The following is a 19,040-nucleotide window of genomic DNA, read 5'->3' as shown; positions in this document are numbered from 1 at the left end:
GACCAAGCCAGCGTCTCGGCGATCCGCTCGTTACGAGCCTTGTCAAACTTGCCCCGGCCATAATTAATATTCAAAAGGTTCGCCGGGCTGATAGACGATCCCGCGGAACATGATAAAGAGAGGATATTAAGCGCGACTTACAACGATCGCGGGAACGTTGAAAAATCTGGCCGGCACACGGATCTCTTTGACTAGCGGAGCACGTCCCGCGGCGAACAATCCGTGTTTTCATGCGGCCCGGCCGCAAAAGAGTCCGCCGCAGGCGCTGCTCTTTGAGCACGAGCCAAAGACACGTCTCTTTGCTGGCTTTGCTGGCCCGCAACGGGCACGGGCCCCATTAAGCGATCCCGAATCGATGCTGGCTACTTATTATTCCCGTTAATTGTGTTCCGAGCCGCGAAGCTCCTCTGCCAGACCCTGACCGAGAGCGGAATCGCGAAAAGGCAAAGCCTCGTCGCGTTCGGCTTCCCTCTTTAACGTTTTAGCACGTCGACGTCGACGTCGGCCACGTCGGAGAACGCGCGGCTACCATCGCTGCAAGTTTATTCCGCAAAAACCTGGCGGAAGAAGAGGCTCCTTTGTGCCGGATTTTGTTCTCCGCTGGTCGCGATCAACGTCCAATGTCCGTAATCGGTCTGCACCGACGATTAAAACTGTGCGTGTTTTTATGGGAAATCAACAGTTTTATGATCTCCGGGCGAAGCAGAAATTGTCCGTCTGGATCGCGGAGAGAAATTTCATCGCGCCGTTGGCCGTCGCGTTTCGATACTTTAAACGACTCGCAGAGGTATTTGCGACGACACCTCGACGATGCTCGAGCGTTCAGGATTTTTCTCTCCGGGAAAAATACGGCACGACCATCGTCGGAGACCATCGGTCGGAGAATTTCTGGAAGGGTGCTTATCGGCCCGAGTCCGGTGTCAATTCGTTTGATCGAGCGGCCACCGCGCGAGATACCGCCGACTATTTTCGTAGACGCGTTTACACGTTCGTCGGATGATGTATCGCGAACGCTATGACCGCGGTTACTGGATTGGATATTGGCCGTTGTTCCTGTAAAATGGAGTATATAATACGTTCCGTGTGGCAGGAAGTCGAAATGCGTTGATAGATCGCGCGGCTCGAACGAAAATGCACCGGACGGCGTGTCGTCCCGAAATTGGGAATTGTTAACATCGTATTCCGTTTTCCTTCGTCGATCTTAGGTCGACGAAGACGAGCCTAACTCTTTGCACTCGAAGCCGAATTAAAGCAAAATTTGAAATAGCTTTCTACGGTTTTTCCCACGGTTTTTCCATTTTACACGATCTGATGCATTTTATGCATACGAACTCGAATATTGTGCAACCATGCAACAGTTAGGCCTTCAACAGCTCTTTAAGTGCAAACGAATTTGCTCGATAACATTATTTTGAGTCGTGACAACGATTTTTAATGGCGCCTCGGAGTCGCCACTCGAGGTTAAAGGGTTTTAATTCCGACAATTCCGCTCCGAAGCTCGCACAAAGTTGGCTCGAAACAACTGTATAAATAGTGTCTAACGTCTTCGAGCCGTTCGAATGAAAAATTACGGCGCATCCTCCGTTCCAGTTGCATCGTTGTTAAAGCCATTATTTCCGTCGCAGCGAGAAGAAAATTGCAGCGGAAAGAGATTCACGATTTTACGACTGTTCCATTGTCTCTCTTTCCACGCTCTCCTCCCATTGTCATCGTCTAGACCAACGACCGGCACAGCCAATTCTCACGGAACAATATTGTATTTCGCTGGGAAAATCTCGCCGGTTTTTTTGTCTCGCAAGAGCGAACCCCGCGAGTACGCTGTTTAGCTAAACCGTGACCAACGAGATTTCTAATTCGATCCGCGCACCGAAACAGGATCTCCGGCACAAAGACCGAACTAAAGCTAAAATCCTGTAAAGCAGTTCGCCGGCAAACTCGTTCGCACCTCCAATTTGATCTTCCGTTTACCCAGTCGGCGATCTCCGCTCGTCGTTTACGAAAGCAGCGGAAACTCTGATCGAAGGAAAGAACCGCCGCGCTGCTCCTTGCCGCTGTCGATGCTCATCCCCGCGTATTTCCGAACCCCCCTCCAACCCCCGTTTCGCGACCGACACTGTACACACGAACAACTTGCCGAAGATTAACGCTGGTGGCGGCTCTTATCTCGCCGAGCGATCCGGAACACGGATTTATTGTTTCCAGCCGTTGACGAGCGTCGCTCGCCTCGCCTCGCCTCGCCCCCGACTCGTATCGTATCGACTCGACGCCGGCTGCAAATCCGCTTGGGATCGCGTCGATTTTTCCGCGGGTCTGAACGATGCTCGACAACGTAAATACGCCGAGGTACCGGCGCGCCGGGGGTTGCGGAGAATCATTAAATCCGTCGGCCGGGAAACACGGCGAAAGGTTGCTTTTGCGAAGATGCGTTCGAGCGTCGTCAGTTTCACCCACGCTTGTGTTCTTTTTTTTCGGGGACCAGAAGTAGAGGAGGGCTGGATGACGGGGGTGGGTCGCGGCTGGACAATGGAAACACGGATCGATGAAGGAATTAATGGCCGTTCTCCTTTAATACGAAACTCTCGTCTCCGTTTCGCCCGGCCCTTCTCTCTTGCGCACCCTTTTTCTCACACCTTCGCAACTTCTCTTTCTCTCTCTCGATGTCGATCTCTCTCTCCTCCTCTCGATCTCTCTCTGACTACATCCACCCACTGACAGCACTCCAGCGGCGTTCCGGCCACGCTCAACCATTTTCTCCCTTTTGTTCTCGCATCGTTTCTCCATCCACGCAGACCCCCCCACCCCCTTTTTCGGTACACGCCGGCTGTTCCGTTTCAACGATTTTTATTTCCAGGCCCCTCCGCCGATTCAATCTGTGCGAGCACCGTGCTGCTTATCGCTTCCTCTCTTTGTCTTTCTCTTGTTCTCTTTCCCCCTCTGTATCATCCCCCGTCTTTCGCTCGACGGAATTTCAACACCGCGGCCGATCGCGTCGACGAACAACGCTCCGCGCACCGTTTTGTCCGCGGCTAACTGTCCGCGAACGAGCGAACGCTGTTTTTTCCGGGTGTCCCGCGCCGCGAACGAGTTGCAAATCGGCCCGCACGACGCCCGGACGCGTCCACGGATTTATTAGATGGGATCGAGCGTCGAACACCCTTCGCGCGGCTGACTTGCGAACGCCTGTCGCTCTTCGTGACGATGCGAGGCATCGGGTTTGCCCGGCGGAATTCGATTTCGCAGGCAGCGTGGTCGGCGAACGATATAGTAAATTCTCCACGATTGTCCCTGAAGCTTGCTAAACAGTAATGGTCAATTTGGGGAGAGGGAATGCAATTATTCGAGAGCCCGGTGCCTCGTTTTTATAGTCTTCGATAATCGGCAGCTATAAGAACGCGCCACGCGGCTCGAATAATCGTGTCTGGTTTGCCCGATTTGTCCATTTTTGGTTCACGAGCCGAGGAACAATTGGGGAGAATTTGCCGCGTGCGTTCGAGCGTCGGAACGACGCGGAATCGGGACAGCGTCTTCTGCGATTCGTAGACCGTGGATATTTCTGATTTCGTAGAAAGTGAAGCAAAGGAGAAAGCTCTTCCGGCCGAGTTCAGGATTCCCCGCGGTATTATTCATACTCCTTAAGCACGGTTTAAGATCTCCACCGCGAGACAGAAGCTGAGAGCGCAGCTTGTCGGGAAGTTACAGAAAGCTTCGCGTTTCTGAATTATTTCGACTGGCGCGAAGACGCGAAACGCGTTTCAACTTCGCGGAAGTGCCCGCGTTCTTTATTCATCGGACAGCAGAAAAATCGTCGACTTCTGGACAGGAGGATCGTCCTGTGGATAATCGGTGGAATGCTCGCTTTGGCGGTATGCAATAGCGCTTTCCATAGTTTCCTATGGAACTCGGTTCTTTTTGGCACAATTTTCCCATCGTTTTACTGCGTCGGAACGAACCGCAAAAGTCTTTTGACCAGGTCAAAAATCGCGCTAGAAACGATTAGGATATTCTGCTTGAGACGATTCGTTGGTTCACAAGTCAAATTGTCATTGTTGTAGGGGAATTGTTTGCGTCGCTTGTCGACCTTTTTAACACTAGTTTTACGGAACCCGTCAAAATGACGGGCCACTAAATTTTTGAGTTAGGATTATTCATGTCGTAAAGATACATTTCTGAGTTATTTATTCAATACGTTACTTACGGCAAATGTTACAATAACACTTGAAAAAAAATCGGAATAAGTGTCTTATTGTTACTTTTATAAATTAATATAAAACAGCTGTATTTGTGCTCCGTAAATCTAGTGATAATTAAACACTTTTCGATCCGTCTCCGATGATTCGTTAAAGTCGAACGGACTTTGTATACTTCATTATTATTTATATATTATGTTATTTATGCTTTAACTATTTGGGACACAGGATTTCAGAGAATAAAATAGAGCCACGTTGCACAAAAATTTTATGGCTCTTTAAATTAAACAAAATTGGTATATTTCTATTAACGAAGGAATCACATAATATAAAAGCATAAAAAATAATAATAATTCAATTCAATTCGTTGTTATATTATTGAATTTGTTGTTAAGATTTCTTTCGAGGTATTTCGAGGTGGGTCTAAAAATGCCCCACCATGCATTACCGTGCATTAAAAAAATGGGACATTTTTAATCCCACCGTGGCCCAAAGAGTTAACACGTTAAGCGCGAAGCCGATTTTGCTGGATTTTCCGTTGAAGCGGCATTATTTTTTAATCTTGATGCTGCCGGTCCCGTGCGCCGATGCAGTGCAAACAATAGGTTCGCTGTCAGTCCCTGGGAACTGACCCCGCCCAAAAAAAGAAATACACTATCAGTCCAAAAAGACTGGCACCGCCCAAACGGAAAGTATTAATGAAACAAGTTCTCGCACCCGTTCGGCAGAAAAATGTTACAAAAGTTTGCCTAAACGATCCTCTCGACCCTAGCGAGCCTGGTTTCTTTTCCGCGGCGAACGCGTCGCGGCTGCTCGAATCGAACTTTCATAGGAAACGGGAAATCTCGATAAGTCGCGGCGTCGTATTTCACAGTGATACACGATTATGATTTCCCCGTGGCCGAAGTCCGGGGCTCGCCGTAGGCGTTTCCAGTTCGGCGTGCAGTTATTGCTCTGTTTGATCGGACCCGTCTGTCGGACCCGCGTATCGGATATCGATCTGCAGTTTCGATGACGTCTCCGCGACTGCCGAAACGTTATTCCAGCGATTTTCATTCCGCCGTAGAATTTGTCCCGCGTGTTTTCCTATAGGCGGTCTTACGGGACCAGAATTTCCCTTAAAAAATAACGGACGAACACAGTGTTCGCTCGCGGCGAGCACACATCGTCGTCGCTATCGCACGAAATATTGTTACAAAATTTCCCGCCGTTTCCACCGGGCGAATCCATTAAATTCGTTGAATAATGCATACGCACAGCATACCCGTCGTAATCCGCCGTTATAATACCTAAGATCTACGGTTCCAACTTAATTCCGTGTACAAGCCGATCCGGCTTAATCTGCGGATGGTTATATTATACATGCGAGTGAAATAAACGGAACAAGATGGCGGACGAGGGGGCCGTAAACTGGAGTAGAAGACATTAGAATTTCAGATCGACGATTTACGGCCACTGCGCCTGTAATTTCGGCGGCGGATTTCTTCTTCATTTCTGCGTTCAACCCTTAGCGCTCCGCGCGTTTCTCGAGCACCGCCTACCAGCAATTCCGGCACATTTTTGGAGCGGAGCGCCTGAGATAAAGGAAGTCTTATTTCGAGCGGTAAAGATTACACGTCCTTGCGAATGCATTTGATTTTATTTATTTTATAAATATACATTTTCCTATCGTAAATAAAAGATAAATTTCAAATTTTGTAATTCACCATGGTGCGATATCTTTGGTAACAATCTCTCATGCGCATTCTGGGTCTACTTGGACAAGTGTCACAGTATTCACTTTGCCAAATAGAGTTACTAGATATTTCTTTCAAGTTTAGAACAGTTTCTGCGTAATCGTTGGTTTCCTTTATAACTTCATTTACCGATTCGTCCGTGAAAAATAATTTAAAATATTGTATCGGCTGTTCGATGTTTGTAGGAACTCGTGGTCCAATGACCTGTGGCAATACGCTAAAAGGTATTCTATCTGGAATATGTAATTCTTCCGTAACATCACGCCGTTCATCTAAGTCTTGCAACGAATCTTCGCTTTCGCTTTCAATCATTCTCATTCTTCGTCTCTTCGGTAGTATAATTTCGCTGCTACTACTCGAAGTGTCAGAATCATAACCAACATTGTCTTCCACAATGTCTTTTAACTCTTCGAAATCAGATACGTCTTCGGTATCACTCGGCTCTAAATTCTCATCGTAATATTTATTTTTCTCCATGTTGCTAACCATAGAAAAGGTGAAAAAATGGTTTAATCGTAATGGTACAGACTTGGCACGTTTTAACTACAGATAACAATTGCTGACGCCGACGATAACGTATGCTAGAAACATTTGGCTCCGCGGCGGAGCCTTCGGAGTTACGGAACAAATGACAAATGTCTCCGAGCGCTAAGGGTTAACACTTTATCGACCGCTAGCCTATTTATCGGCTTTTCGATTGCCAGTGTTTATCGATCGCTAGCCTATTAATCGGCTTTTCGATTGCCAATGCTTATCGACCGATAGCCTATTAATCGACTTTTAGCTATCGACGGTTTTCGCTTCTTTACTGTTTTGTTAGTAGCTGACCTCCTGTATGCTGACCTCCCCATATCCTTATGAATTATAATTATAATAATTATTATTATTTATTATTATTTTTAAAGGAATAAGCACAACACAATGAATAGCGAAAATTTAGCCGGTACTGGGAGCAAATGCGCGCGCGACTAAGCCAGTCCTTACTGAGTGGCAGCCTCAACCACGACCGGACGATAAAGTGTTAAGATATCACGCTTGGATATGTTTGTTTTTTCCAAAACTGCATCGCTTTTCAAACGCATCGCGTTCAATGTTTCGAGGCGTTCAAAGAACAGCTGCCCATAGAAATAGCTTCCCATAAATCCTGAAACATCGTAGGTGCAAGAACGATCGAAGTTTCCGATAATTTGTTGCTGTAATATTTTCGAGGGGTGTTCCTTTCCTGGATCACGATTGAACCAGCCCCGACACGACGAAACACCTTCCTCTGTTTCCCGGCGTTTCGGAACCGCGCGCACTTCACCGTCGAGAGAGCACGGTTTAAGTGAGAAAGATGAGGGAGAAAGGGGGAGAAAAGTAGGATCTAGAGTAAAAGGAAAGTACGATCGCTAGAGGGCTGAGTGGTCGACGGAATGAGATGTCACGCGAGAGGGGGTAGACTATGTTGTTTATTTCCTGCACAGCTCGGCTGCCACTGTCCCCCGCTTGATTTCTGGGCTTTCCCGAGAACGAAATGTCGAACACCGGCAAGCAACCACTTACTTATATCTCCTATCGTTCGCCACGGCTTTTATTTCATCGTTCCGGTTATCCCGGCCGTGCGCGAGTCGTTTTTACAAATTCTAATATCGGTTGAAGTTTTATTGAAAGGGAAACTCTGAGGCGTTTTCAGAAACAGGCGAAGTTTGGGAATCATTTTTATAGGTAATTGCTAAATGAAAGATTTAGTCTTTCCAAGAGAATATGAATGTAAGTCTCAGCTTTGTGTTTCACGATTTTTCAAACGTAAAAATCGTACGAAACGACGAGGTTATTTTTTGTTTTTTCGAGACACTGTTTCGTAGAACATTTATTGCTGGCTTTCTGAATTACAACAATTTTATTGATTCATAAACTAGAAACTATTGTCTAAAATGTAGTGCACGCCGAAGCAAAATTGGGGAGAATTTACATCTCATAAAATGCAATTTATTAAGCGAAACGTATTAAAAGATCGTAACGCCCGAGAAAGGCGCAGTTCAATTACGCCACTCGACGGCTAAAAAATCTCGCCGAAGATGATCAAATTGTCGAAACTCGAGCGGCGATTAACAGATTTCCGGCGGCCTTGGCGCTCGATGAGTGAAACATGAAAATCCTGAGATCGTTGATTTGCAATGTAGATGAAATATCGATTTCTGAACCGCGCGGCTATAGGCTGTGTTCTGTCGGTCCTCCTTCGTGTTGCAAGGCCGTGTCGTCGTGCATCGGTACAGACCATCCCTCGACTATCGTCTTCGAAAATGTCCAAAGTGTCGTCATGGTTAAACATTTTCTAAAACAAAAAAAAACAACAAAAAAACGCGAAGATCGCGAGGGACCTCGATAGTATCCACTTGCGCCATGTTGTGCCACAAGCTGTTGCCTTATTCATTAAGTGCTTCGCTTTCCGAAAAGCCCCTTGACCCGACAGCCAGGCCAGAAGCCGCGAGCTCGTCGAAGCGTCACTTCCCATTCCCGATAGACACGCCGCGCTCCTCGAGGCGAGCCGAAGCGAAAGTATTCCGTTCCTTTCTCGAAGAGCCGAGAAGATTTTCGTCCAGTCGGCCGATTATCCGCGACATTCCCGGCGCGCGAGTCGCGCGGTTTAATTGAAACAGAAACTGGTCGGAACGCGAGCTCCCCGTTTTCCCCCCGCTCGGCCGAAAAGCGAAGCGAGCCACGCGATCGCCGATAGCGTCGTCCTTCGCGACCTTCGCCGGCAATTTCTGCGACTCCGGGCTGGAAAAAAGGAGGGCGGAGAGGGTACGCGGAGGGCGCGAGGGAGTCGGGGTGAGCCGGGAAGAAAGGAGAAACATCCGCCGTGGTGGAGAATGGGAGAGAGAGAGCGAGAGGGAGAAAGAGAGCGTGATAGCGAGGGAGCGAGAGAGCGAGCGAGGAAGGGATGTGTCGACAAGGGATGTCCGCGCAGTTTCTCGAGCTACCCCCGCTCGCCGGAGAATCGGCGCGCGGTGGCAGGGGGGTGGGTCGAGTTTCGAAATGACGGAGAACGGATTTTCCCTCTAGTAGGACGCGCGACCTCAGCCCGGTAAGATCGACGCCGCCCTCGCCCCCGAGAGAAACACGAAAACGCGGTGAAACAGAAGCCGACGGACGAGAGCGCGACCATAATTCCCGCAACCGGAACGCTGTCGAAGAAGCCGCCCTTCTCCCAGTGCGTGTTCACGAGGTAGAGGAGAAGGGGTTGGTCAGTTTTGGAGAAACGAGAATCCGGCCCGGCTGGACGGGCGCAGAGGTAGTTGACAATAATAGAGAGAGAGAGAGAGACTTGTTCGACTATCAAGAGCCCAGAGATCCCGATTTCATTTTGCAACCCTTAAACACCTTCACATGACCGGGGCTGATTCGGTTTCGATCTACGCGCCCGGTTAATTCGATCTTGGGGAAAGAGACGAGAAAGAGAGAGAGAGAGAGAGAGAGAGAGAGAGAGAGAGAGAGAGAGAGAGGAGGAAAGGGGAGAGTCCCGACAGAGATGAGAAGGAAAAAGCTCGCAGCAAAGAGCGAAACGTGCTCCAAGGACGAGTAGGGTCGAGGACTATCGCCGATTAATGTACACTCCATTGTGCACGCTGCCAACCAGTTGAAGAAGTGCTGCAAAGTTTCGAGACCGGTGGAACTTTCGATTGAACGGAATCAGGGAGACAGAGAGGGAGATATTTGGGAAGATAGGAAGAGAAAGAGGGAGAGATAGAGAGAGAGAGAGAGAAAGAGAGAGATACTCACATGGTCGTTTTGATGTAGGAAGACTAGGGGTGGCTGCTACGCGGGCGATGGCGTCGCCGATAAAAGTCGAAGGTAAACCTTGATTTCGTCTGACACTGATGTAACGAACCGCCACGATGGAAAATCGAGTCACCTTGCCGTCCGAGTCGGCCTTTGTCCGGCTGCAAACTGTATCAATGTTGACGTGCACCGAGCACGGTGCATCCCCTCTGTGCAATGCGACTTAACTCGCGGAATTCCCTGCTCATACCCCACCCCCCCTCATACCGCCGATTGAACCGTTTCAGAAAGAGACTTCGTTGCTAGTTTAAGTAGATGCTTCCCTTTGACGCATTTCGTTGGTCTTTGCTTGACGAGGCGAAGTCTCGGTATCTCTTTTAAGTCGGAGCAGATGCTCGAATATTTTTAGTTCTTAAACGTCGCGAAAAAAATGTTTAACGTCGTTTTACCGAGCTTTTTCGTGCGCGCCTATTTTTACACGGATTGACTTTGTAATCGTTGAAAAGTTGAGACGTCGATTGTGGAGAAGTTGAGAAGTCAATTAAGAAGTTGAAATGTCGATCGAGGAACAGTCGGCAAAGCCGGTCGAGGAAACGCGATCAGACTTGAATAATAATTTTGAATTGAAATTTCAACGGGTGTCCTTTGAGCGGTTTGGTAAAAATAATGACCAGCAAATTCGGTGTTGCTTTACCGGCTTCTCTAAATCAACGCGTAACAGTGCTCGTTTGCATAAACATCCGCAGTCCGGTAGGAACGGGCAGAGCTTTATCAGGGTCATCGCAAGCTTTAGGTGTTCCTATTTGCGATTCAACGTGCGCTGCGAAGTCGTGAAATTGTTTCGGTCAGATCCTATCTAGCCGGAATTCCAAAAATGCTGCGAAACTCGCGATTCATTTTCTTCCGAACTTCCGACCAACCTACGCGAACCCTACAAAAAATCTGAACCCTTTGGACAGCTCGAAAAATTCAGAACATAGTAGAACTGCGTGCAGATCGATTAATCGTTGCATTTGAAAATGTTTGCACGCTGCTAGTGCGTTAAATATTAAAGCTATTCTGTTTCTTAAATAAAAAAATAAATTCTTAATTTTTAAATAGGAAAAATAGTCATTTTCTTGACTGCTCGTGAAATGCCGGATGACTAAAAATAGACAAAACTTAATAAAAGAAAAGAAAACTTAATAGTTAAAACTTTAATTATTCTTTTTGAAAATAAGAACTCCTACGCACAAAAGTATTAACCCTTTGCACTCGTGCGACGACTCTAAGGCGCCACAAAAAATTGTCACGTCACATTTCAAAATGATATTAACATCATCAAATTTGTTGACATTTGTTGACAAAAAAACCTTGACATAACCGTATCGTATTAACCCTTTGCACCCGTGCGGCGACTTTAAGGCGCCACAAAAACTTGTCACGTCACATTTCAAAATGATATTAACATCATCAAATTTGTTGACATTTGTTGACAAAAAAACCTTGACATAACCGTATCGTATTACCACAAAATTTATCGTAAAACGTATCGTATTGCCACAAAAACTTGTCACGTCACATTTCAAAATAACGTTAACATTATCAAATTTGCTTATATTAAAAAAAAAACTGTTCAGAATGTAACTGTGCATGCACTAGGTTTAATTAAACCTAGAAACTACAGATTCGAAAAACTACTTTGGATTTCGAGTTGAAACAGGCCCGACTGCGAAGAACGAATATTCTCGCGAACAAGATCGCCGTAGATCGGGTTTCCTGTTAGGCAATCGCGCGAACTATCGCAACACCGTGAAAAAAAAGCGCGCTCGTCCGGACTCTATTCCGAAGAATATTAATACAATAATTATCGGAACAACGTGTGCAAAGATAGGAGAAGCAGCGCCAGCCTTATCGTCGCGAACTGGGTCAGAAAATTGAATCGAAGATGATGAAACGAGCGACACGAATGACGTGGGTATCGCTAACAGAATTATAGGGAGCGTAAACCATAAAGTCATAGAGCGTAGCACCGGGCAAACAATATTCCCACGCAATATGAAGCATTCATAGCTTCGGAGTCAGTTATAAAGTAGCTCGAGGCGTAAAAGGAAAGTAATCCCGGCGAATACATAAAAGAACTACGCGCGTACTGACAGAGAGACACGCGCATACACGCACATATACACACAAGTACGTACATAGGACAGCTACTAGACAGACATACGACCGACGCATATACCATACATAGCCGTTCGAATAAAGAACTTGATTCGGGGCGCGAGGGACCGATTAAATCTCTATGATTGCTCTTCGCGGAATAAGAAAGAGTCGAATCGATATTCCACGGTGATCACGGTCAATTAATCGGGGGCATCACACGCAGAAGCAGTGCCGGACGAAATTTCCATTTTTATTGCGTTGCACGCGAAGAATCGGTCCGCTGTTAAGACAAAGTAAAATGGCAGGCTTGTACCGTGGGGGAGAGGGGGGGAAGCCGCGTCCGGGGTGGCTAGGATTACAGGATTCGGTCGGCAAATATTTGTCTTGCAAATCAGCTTGTTGCCGATTCAAATTCAATTCATAAGTCCGGCCCGGCCCGGTCCGACTCCGTAGTACAACTTGCCTCTCGTCGGGACTCGAACAAGCTCGCACGCTGGATCCGAATTCGCGAGAAGATCGACACGAGAATCCGCGGACGATCAAAGCGGACACCGTACTCCTACTTCCCCCTCCCCGCTCCGCGAAATAAACGTTCCGCCACGCTGATAGTAAATAATTTCCCGGCGGGATAATAATTTACGGTGCACAGTGTAAACGAGATTCCACAGATTTATAGTTCCACCGCGAGATTGCCCGCCGCAACTCGTTCCCGAAACCAAGTAGATTAAATGGGTTCTCATTAACGTGGCGGTATCTTCGGTTTCCGATCTTCGAACGGAGCTTCGCTCGGACGGGTTCGATCTGCTGGATTTTTAGCCGTTCGATTGGCGCAACGGTCTCGTCCTACTCGTTAGTTCGGCGAAAAGATTGGAAGAATTTATTACGTTTTCGGGATTTCCACTTGGTTACTGCTTCTCGTTAATCACGCGGGTAATTTTCATTCGACGCGCAGAGATACGCAGGTATTTTTATTTGATGTCTCAAGAATATACTTGGTGTCCAAAAATTATTGTACAAGCGAGACATGTGGAGTTTCTTGAGGTCGTTTCAAGTAACTTTCTTCTTAACGGAAATGCAATCTCCGGCTTTTTTCGTTTACGAGTTATTAACTAAACAAATGTACAGCATGTCCCATAATTGTGTTAACATCTGGAAAGGAGTGATTCCTGAGGTGATTTGAAGTAACTTTTTCCTTAGCGAAAATGCAATCCGCGGCTTTGTTTACGAGTTATTAGCGAAAAACGTTGACCAATGAGAGGCGAGCTCGTTTAGCGATAAGCAGCTGTGCCAACCAGCGGTCGAAGCCCAGCTCCGCTCGGCTGCCTCGCGCCAGCCCATCTCGCCTCTCATTGGTCACTGTTTTTCGTCAATAACTCGTAAACGAAGCCGCGAATTGCATTTTCGCTGAGGAAAAATTTACTTGAAATGACCTCAAGAATCCCTTTTGCCGCGTGTACAATAATTTTGGGACACCCTGTGTTTTGATTAACCCCCGAGAAAGCAATGTGATGTCGGGAGAACATGGATCGTTTGAGAGAATAAATTAATATCAGACGTTGAAAGGGAAGATTGCATCCTTGCACTATGTTATTGCAAGAAAGTGCGAGAAATGCTTCGAACCCGTAAGTAAATGAAATATGCGTACGTCTCGAGCCAACTGCAGTTTGCTACAAAATGAATCCAAAACATTTGCCGCACCGGCGGAGTCGTTTTCAGCTCGCCGCCGAAGAAATCTGTGCTAGATGATGAATTTAAAATTTAAATTCTGGATAAAATTGTTAACATGCCTCGTCGCTGCAAATTGCAAATCCACAAAATTATTCCGCCGAATGCATAAAAGTATTCGAAGTGAAATTTATTCCACCGAATCGAGTTGATCTTTTAATAACATTTCCCGCCAACATTGTTACGTCCGATTGAAACGTCGCCCGAATCGAAATAGTTGAGAAATGTCATGCGGAATTACCGCGAATGCCTGCGGAATGAAATCGAGATCACGCGTGTAGGTCGCCGTGTGCGCCGGTTACGGTTAAACTCGGCTTTAGCTTGAGAACAAACTCATATTTACACTGGCGGCAACTGCAACTGCAGTTGCATTCGTGCCGCAGCGGAGGCCGCATATGCTCCGGCTAACGCGGCCCCAGGAAAAATTAGCTAAAATTGTAAGCGCCTCGGAAAAATTTCGCCGTTCCTTTATACGCATCAGCCCACTATTTTCCACTTTCGTTAATTATGGGCCACGTTCCCATAATTCTCTCCTGCGCCCGCTGCTCCGAATTAAAGTACAGCCAAGGGACAGTTTAAGCTATGCCGGGAAAATGCTCGGTAAAAATGTCGGAACAACGATGTCGGTGGCGGTCCACATCTACTCCAACACTTTATTTATCCATTTGCCAGCTGGCGACCGAGCTTTTATTGTTTCTAATATCGCCGTAAAATCCAAGAACCGAAAACAATTCTTTCCACGATCGGACAGCTATTCCAAAATAATTCGATTTCGAGGACTTTTCTCGCGCGATCGTGAAACAACGGTGGTGTTCGCGTTTTTCCCAGTCGACAGGCTGCTCTTAATCGATCAACTATCATCCGTCTCCCATTGTTTCCAACTCCATTCTCTCCGCGTCAAATTAGCAGCGATAGTTAATGCGGAATTAACTATCGGCGAACTCGACACTTTTCCCGGCTTCGCTGTCCACCGTCCGCGATCGTTCAAATTTATAAAAATGCTCCGGCGAGAAATTTTCTGCCGCGAGACGCGGATAAATCAACCGTGAGGAATGCTTAATAATCCCATTTGCCACTGCATTAGCTTGCCGCTAAAAGACAAACGAGGTTAGGGAGACGGATTTACGGGTGCTGTCGAAGCAATTAGGCTCGTAGAACGGCGCGCAAAGCAAAAGAGGATCGGTGTCGCGCACTGTCGCGACGATCCGCGACACTTTCACGGTAATGGAGATAGATAGATAGAGAGCGAGAGAGAGAGAGAGAGAGAGAGAGAGAGAGAAAGAGAGAGAGAGAGAGAGAGAGAGAGAGAGAGAGAGGCAGGTGCATAAAACTAGCCGGTACCGCAGGTAAAAGCGGCGAATCAAACGACGCGATCCATTCAGCGCGTACTTTATTCCGCCGCTCGTAAAGTTAAGCGGACGGAACGCGGACCAAGCGTGTGGACGAAGCGTGTCCGAAGCGCGTCGAAAGCGTGTCCAATACTGTTTCGCTCGATTCTCCGGACTGGAAGCCGGTTTGGCAGCGGTTCCGCGCTTGTTCGCCTGGCTCTGCTATCAATTTCGTGGCAACTTGCCCCCCGCGGCATTATACGCCCGTTGCGAGCCTCCCTTTTGGTGAATCGCGGCTCTCTCTCTCTCTCTCTCTCTCTCTCTCTCTCTCTCTGGCTTTCCGGATAATCGATAACCGTGACGCTTCTGATATTCTCATTTTCCCTAATCTGCCGCGGACCTACCCCTAACGCCTCTTCAAGGAAGACCTGTGCGAACGCTCCAAAAACTGAATCTCATAATTTTTTCTATGTTTAATATTGAGAATTCGTGACATGCAAGTTAGAGCAATTTAGCGACTTTTTGATATTGGGAAGCTTATGAACACGTCCAGTCTTATGTTGTTTTATTTCATTTATATTTTGGCAATTCATTGTGAATTGTCCATTTTAGCGATATTTCTAGATAGAGTAATCAGGTTGATTGACTAGAATACATCCTGAAAATCAATTTTACTAGCCACAGTAACTGGCGCCTAAAATCTAAGTCCAGCCGCCATGCGCCAGTTACTATCTAAAAATATCGCTAAAATGGACAATTTACTATTAATTACCAAAATATAAATGAAATAAAACGCAAGACTCGACGTCTTCATAAGCCTCCCAATGTCAAAAAGTCGATAAATGAATGAAAACTGTGATTGTGTGATTGCTATAACTTGTATTTGGCTATTCGGCTCGCAGTAATTGATACATGACCGCAGTAATATATGCAGTCATTTACATTACGCTTTTCAATGAAATTTGTGCTTTCAGAGATCCAATATTTTCAGATAAGTAAATATTCAAGTTAAAGAATAATAGGTATAGTTAAACTTGTGAATATTTATTGGCATAAAAGGTCACATTTTTTCTGTCGATACGAACATTTATTCGCGAAATAGAGTGAGAGTGATGTTAACAATAAAATATATAAAATAACATCACGTTGAATAGAACTTCGCGTAAGTAGATTGCAGATTTGTATGTATTTATGCCAGAAATAACGATGGCAAATATACAATAGACGAAACTTTAAAACAATTTAAAAATGCCATTATATCATTTGCGAATTACGAGAGGTACGATGATGAATATATTTCAATTTTCAATGTAATACTAATGAGTCCCCGGTAAAATTTTTCGATAGCGGCGAAAAACGTTGAAACCGCATGTTACGAGCTCGAATAATTTCGTGCCCGGTCCGTAATTATAAATAAATTTGACACGTCGCGGGAACGTGTGTCGCGAACGACGCGCGAAATGTTAATTGTGATATTCTGTAATTACAATTGCGACGCGCGAGTGCTCTTCCCACCGGAACGATTCTCGAAGGGCTGCTGAATTGGCGACAATTCGAGAAAAAAAAATCTTCGGAGCAACGCGTCAAAACGATATATCGCGATGGCTCGAACGATACGGCGAAGTTCGCGATTCTAATATCCGACGAATCGATTAAGAGTTTTCTTGTAGATCGGGCTGGGCGTGCCGGGAATCCGAGAAGGAATGCCCGGCACGCGACTCGGACTAAAAATATGAAACCGCGGCGGGGGGGTTCTCGTTGTATTGCAGTTTCGCCGGAATTTTTCAATTAGCGGGTCGATTGTGGCCGGCTGAGCCCGATTATGCAACTTTCGAGAATCTCGTTTTACAAGTTAACGCGCGCCCGAATCCCGTAACGAACTTCGCCGGTACATAATTAATCGGCCGTGTTATGGGGGAAGCATCGTCGAGAGTTAACCATGCTGGACGGGACAGCATAATTAATTATTGACACGGGGCGCGGGCGCGCAGCGCCGGCCGCGAAAACTTGATAACTTCGTCAACTATTTCCCGCGTCGCGATTAGCGCGCCTATGCGTCGTCGCTTCGGGGCCTGCTTTTTCGATTTGTTCGAACGTGTTCCGATCGGGATTTAATGAAACCGCGAACTCGCGAAACGCGATATCGAAGTATCGGCGAAATTAATTTGTCGCGATCGCTGTGACTAAAAATGTAATTAAAGAAACCGACCGTACTTCAATGTAACATTAATTCACCGGATCGTTGAACATTAGACGCCGCGAACATTTCTCTCACGACGCGATTAAAAACGAATTTATCAGAATCGAAGAACTTCATTTATATCTATATCTATATTATTATTATTTTTTAGAATGTCGAGAAAGTTTTTATCGCGATCGCGCATTTCATCGTAGATCGTCGATAATTATCGATTGCTGATTAAGACCCATTGTTCGCGGAACCGGCCTTCGATTAGACCCGTGCAAAAATTCGTTCTCCCGGTTGATTAAGAAATTAATAAAAACGGAGGACGATTGACTGGACCTCCGAGCGTCCTTCGGCCTGCACAAGGATTCTAATTAACGCTTTCCTTTCTCAAATCGCCAACGCCGCTGAATCAGTCGCGCTCTCGATACATTATATTCTCCAGCGACGATCGCAATTTACGCGAACGTCATTAATCCGCAACGTCGCCGAAACGTTCACCCTTCTCTCGTAAATCGCTGTAATCGTCTAAATAATCGCCGCGTTTGTTTATCGCGCGCAATTAACTCGGAGCACCGTTGTTCCCCCCCGGCGAACAATGGATCGCGAGTTTTTATACATTTCGGCTGGCATTCGGCGTCTAATTATCTGGCACTCGGTTGACCGCGTAGAACAAATGAAAATCGGAACGGCTCTGGCCTAAAAAAACTTAACCCAGAATCTGTTGTTTCGTTGACAATTAGTCGACCGCGAATTTTGTTCGCGTTTCGGTTCTCCGATCCGCGCGGTAAATCCGCGACGATTGAACGAAACCACGCACGGAACAAAATGAAAAAAATCGACGGAACAATGCGAATAGAATTATCGTGGACAAAAGGTGAAGCGAACAACGCCGGTCGTAATCGACTTTTAATGGCGTCGCGGCGAAAATCCGTCGTTAACGGGTCTAGACAGCGTAAAAAATTTAACGCGTCCCGATCAAGATGGACGTTTAATGTGTCCGTTAACGTTCCTCGCTCCCCGTCAATAATTCATCGAATCGACGGGAACGACGTCGTTAGCTGTGAACGACAGGCCGTGGTTAATAAAACCGGAAGTATTCCGAACTTTGTTTTCGCAGACCGCGGGAACGGAAAGCCGCGGGGAACGACAGCGACGAAGACGACGCGACGCCTATCTTTCGTTTATTCAGTGGCGACTCCTCCGCGTGTGCATGTGTCTGTGTGTATATGTGTGTACACACGGCCGAGTTATTACGACTTGACCCTGCTGGGAAAATACGAAAATAGGAAAATACGAAAATTCGCCCCGGGGACGCTTTAATAACGCGGGGCGAGAGTCGCGGCCTCTCTATGCAAAATAATGCTGGGGAATCCGTCGAATTTGGTCGCCGGCGAAGCAGCTTCCGGGAGCGCTTCCGGTTGGCCTTGGCTGCTATTCCGTTAGATGGGCCCTTTAATACTTCGTCGGGGACCGTTCGGCCACCGTGAATAATTCCGTCAACACAATCGAGCCACGGGAAACGCGGCGAAAGTTTTCTTAACGTGGACACCGAGCCACCGGAAGCGACGCCTCCTCGATGACCAAGTTTCGTCCTTCGGCGGACGCACCCGGAAATTGAGCAACGCTTTTTGTATGCCCTCGAAGCCGGAGTTGGGTGAAATTTTATTCGGACGATGGATGAGAGGTGAAGACGGTAACGAGTGCGATTTTGTTCGACGTTATCAAATGAATATCCCGATCGATAATGAATTGATCTATTGTGTTGTGGCAGGAAAGTAATTTCGGTATTTCAATGTGAAATAAAACTCAATTTTTTGGATAGAAAAAATGAACTTTGATCAGTCTAATATTTTCCATTCTGTTCGATGACCTTTAGCCATCTTTCCGGTAACTTCCCGATCTCGTGCTCATAAAACTTATGGTCCTCGTCAGTCATAATCTTGACACAGCCTCGGCCGCTTTCTTGCCTTTA

At 46.7% G+C, this 19,040-nt stretch overlaps 1 protein-coding gene and 1 long non-coding RNA gene across 8 annotated transcripts in view; one reads left to right on the top strand and one right to left on the bottom strand.

Annotated features, from left to right (window-relative positions):
• LOC117222199 (pleckstrin homology domain-containing family G member 5) overlaps positions 1-19,040 on the top strand; it is a 154,575-nt gene that overhangs the window by 17,019 nt on the left and 118,516 nt on the right. Inside the window, exon 1 of one of the 7 annotated variants that reach the window (XM_076520511.1) lies at positions 8,958-9,757. The exons of the other annotated variants lie outside the window; for them this stretch is intronic. The gene's annotated coding sequence lies outside the window, so the exon portion shown is untranslated. Of the gene's footprint in view, positions 1-8,957; positions 9,758-19,040 lie in introns of those variants that run through there. 7 annotated transcript variants of the gene reach the window in all.
• Positions 7,755-10,488, bottom strand: LOC143259194 (uncharacterized). Its single transcript, XR_013033036.1, has 2 exons — positions 9,686-10,488; positions 7,755-8,237 (listed from the first exon to the last, which is right to left on the bottom strand). It is a non-coding gene; the product is annotated as an uncharacterized LOC143259194 (long non-coding RNA).

The sequence above is a fragment of the Megalopta genalis genome, chromosome 3 (genome assembly GCF_051020955.1).
Source record: "Megalopta genalis isolate 19385.01 chromosome 3, iyMegGena1_principal, whole genome shotgun sequence".
Lineage (NCBI taxonomy): Eukaryota > Metazoa > Arthropoda > Insecta > Hymenoptera > Halictidae > Megalopta > Megalopta genalis.
This window is presented reverse-complemented; position numbering and strand designations above follow the sequence as displayed.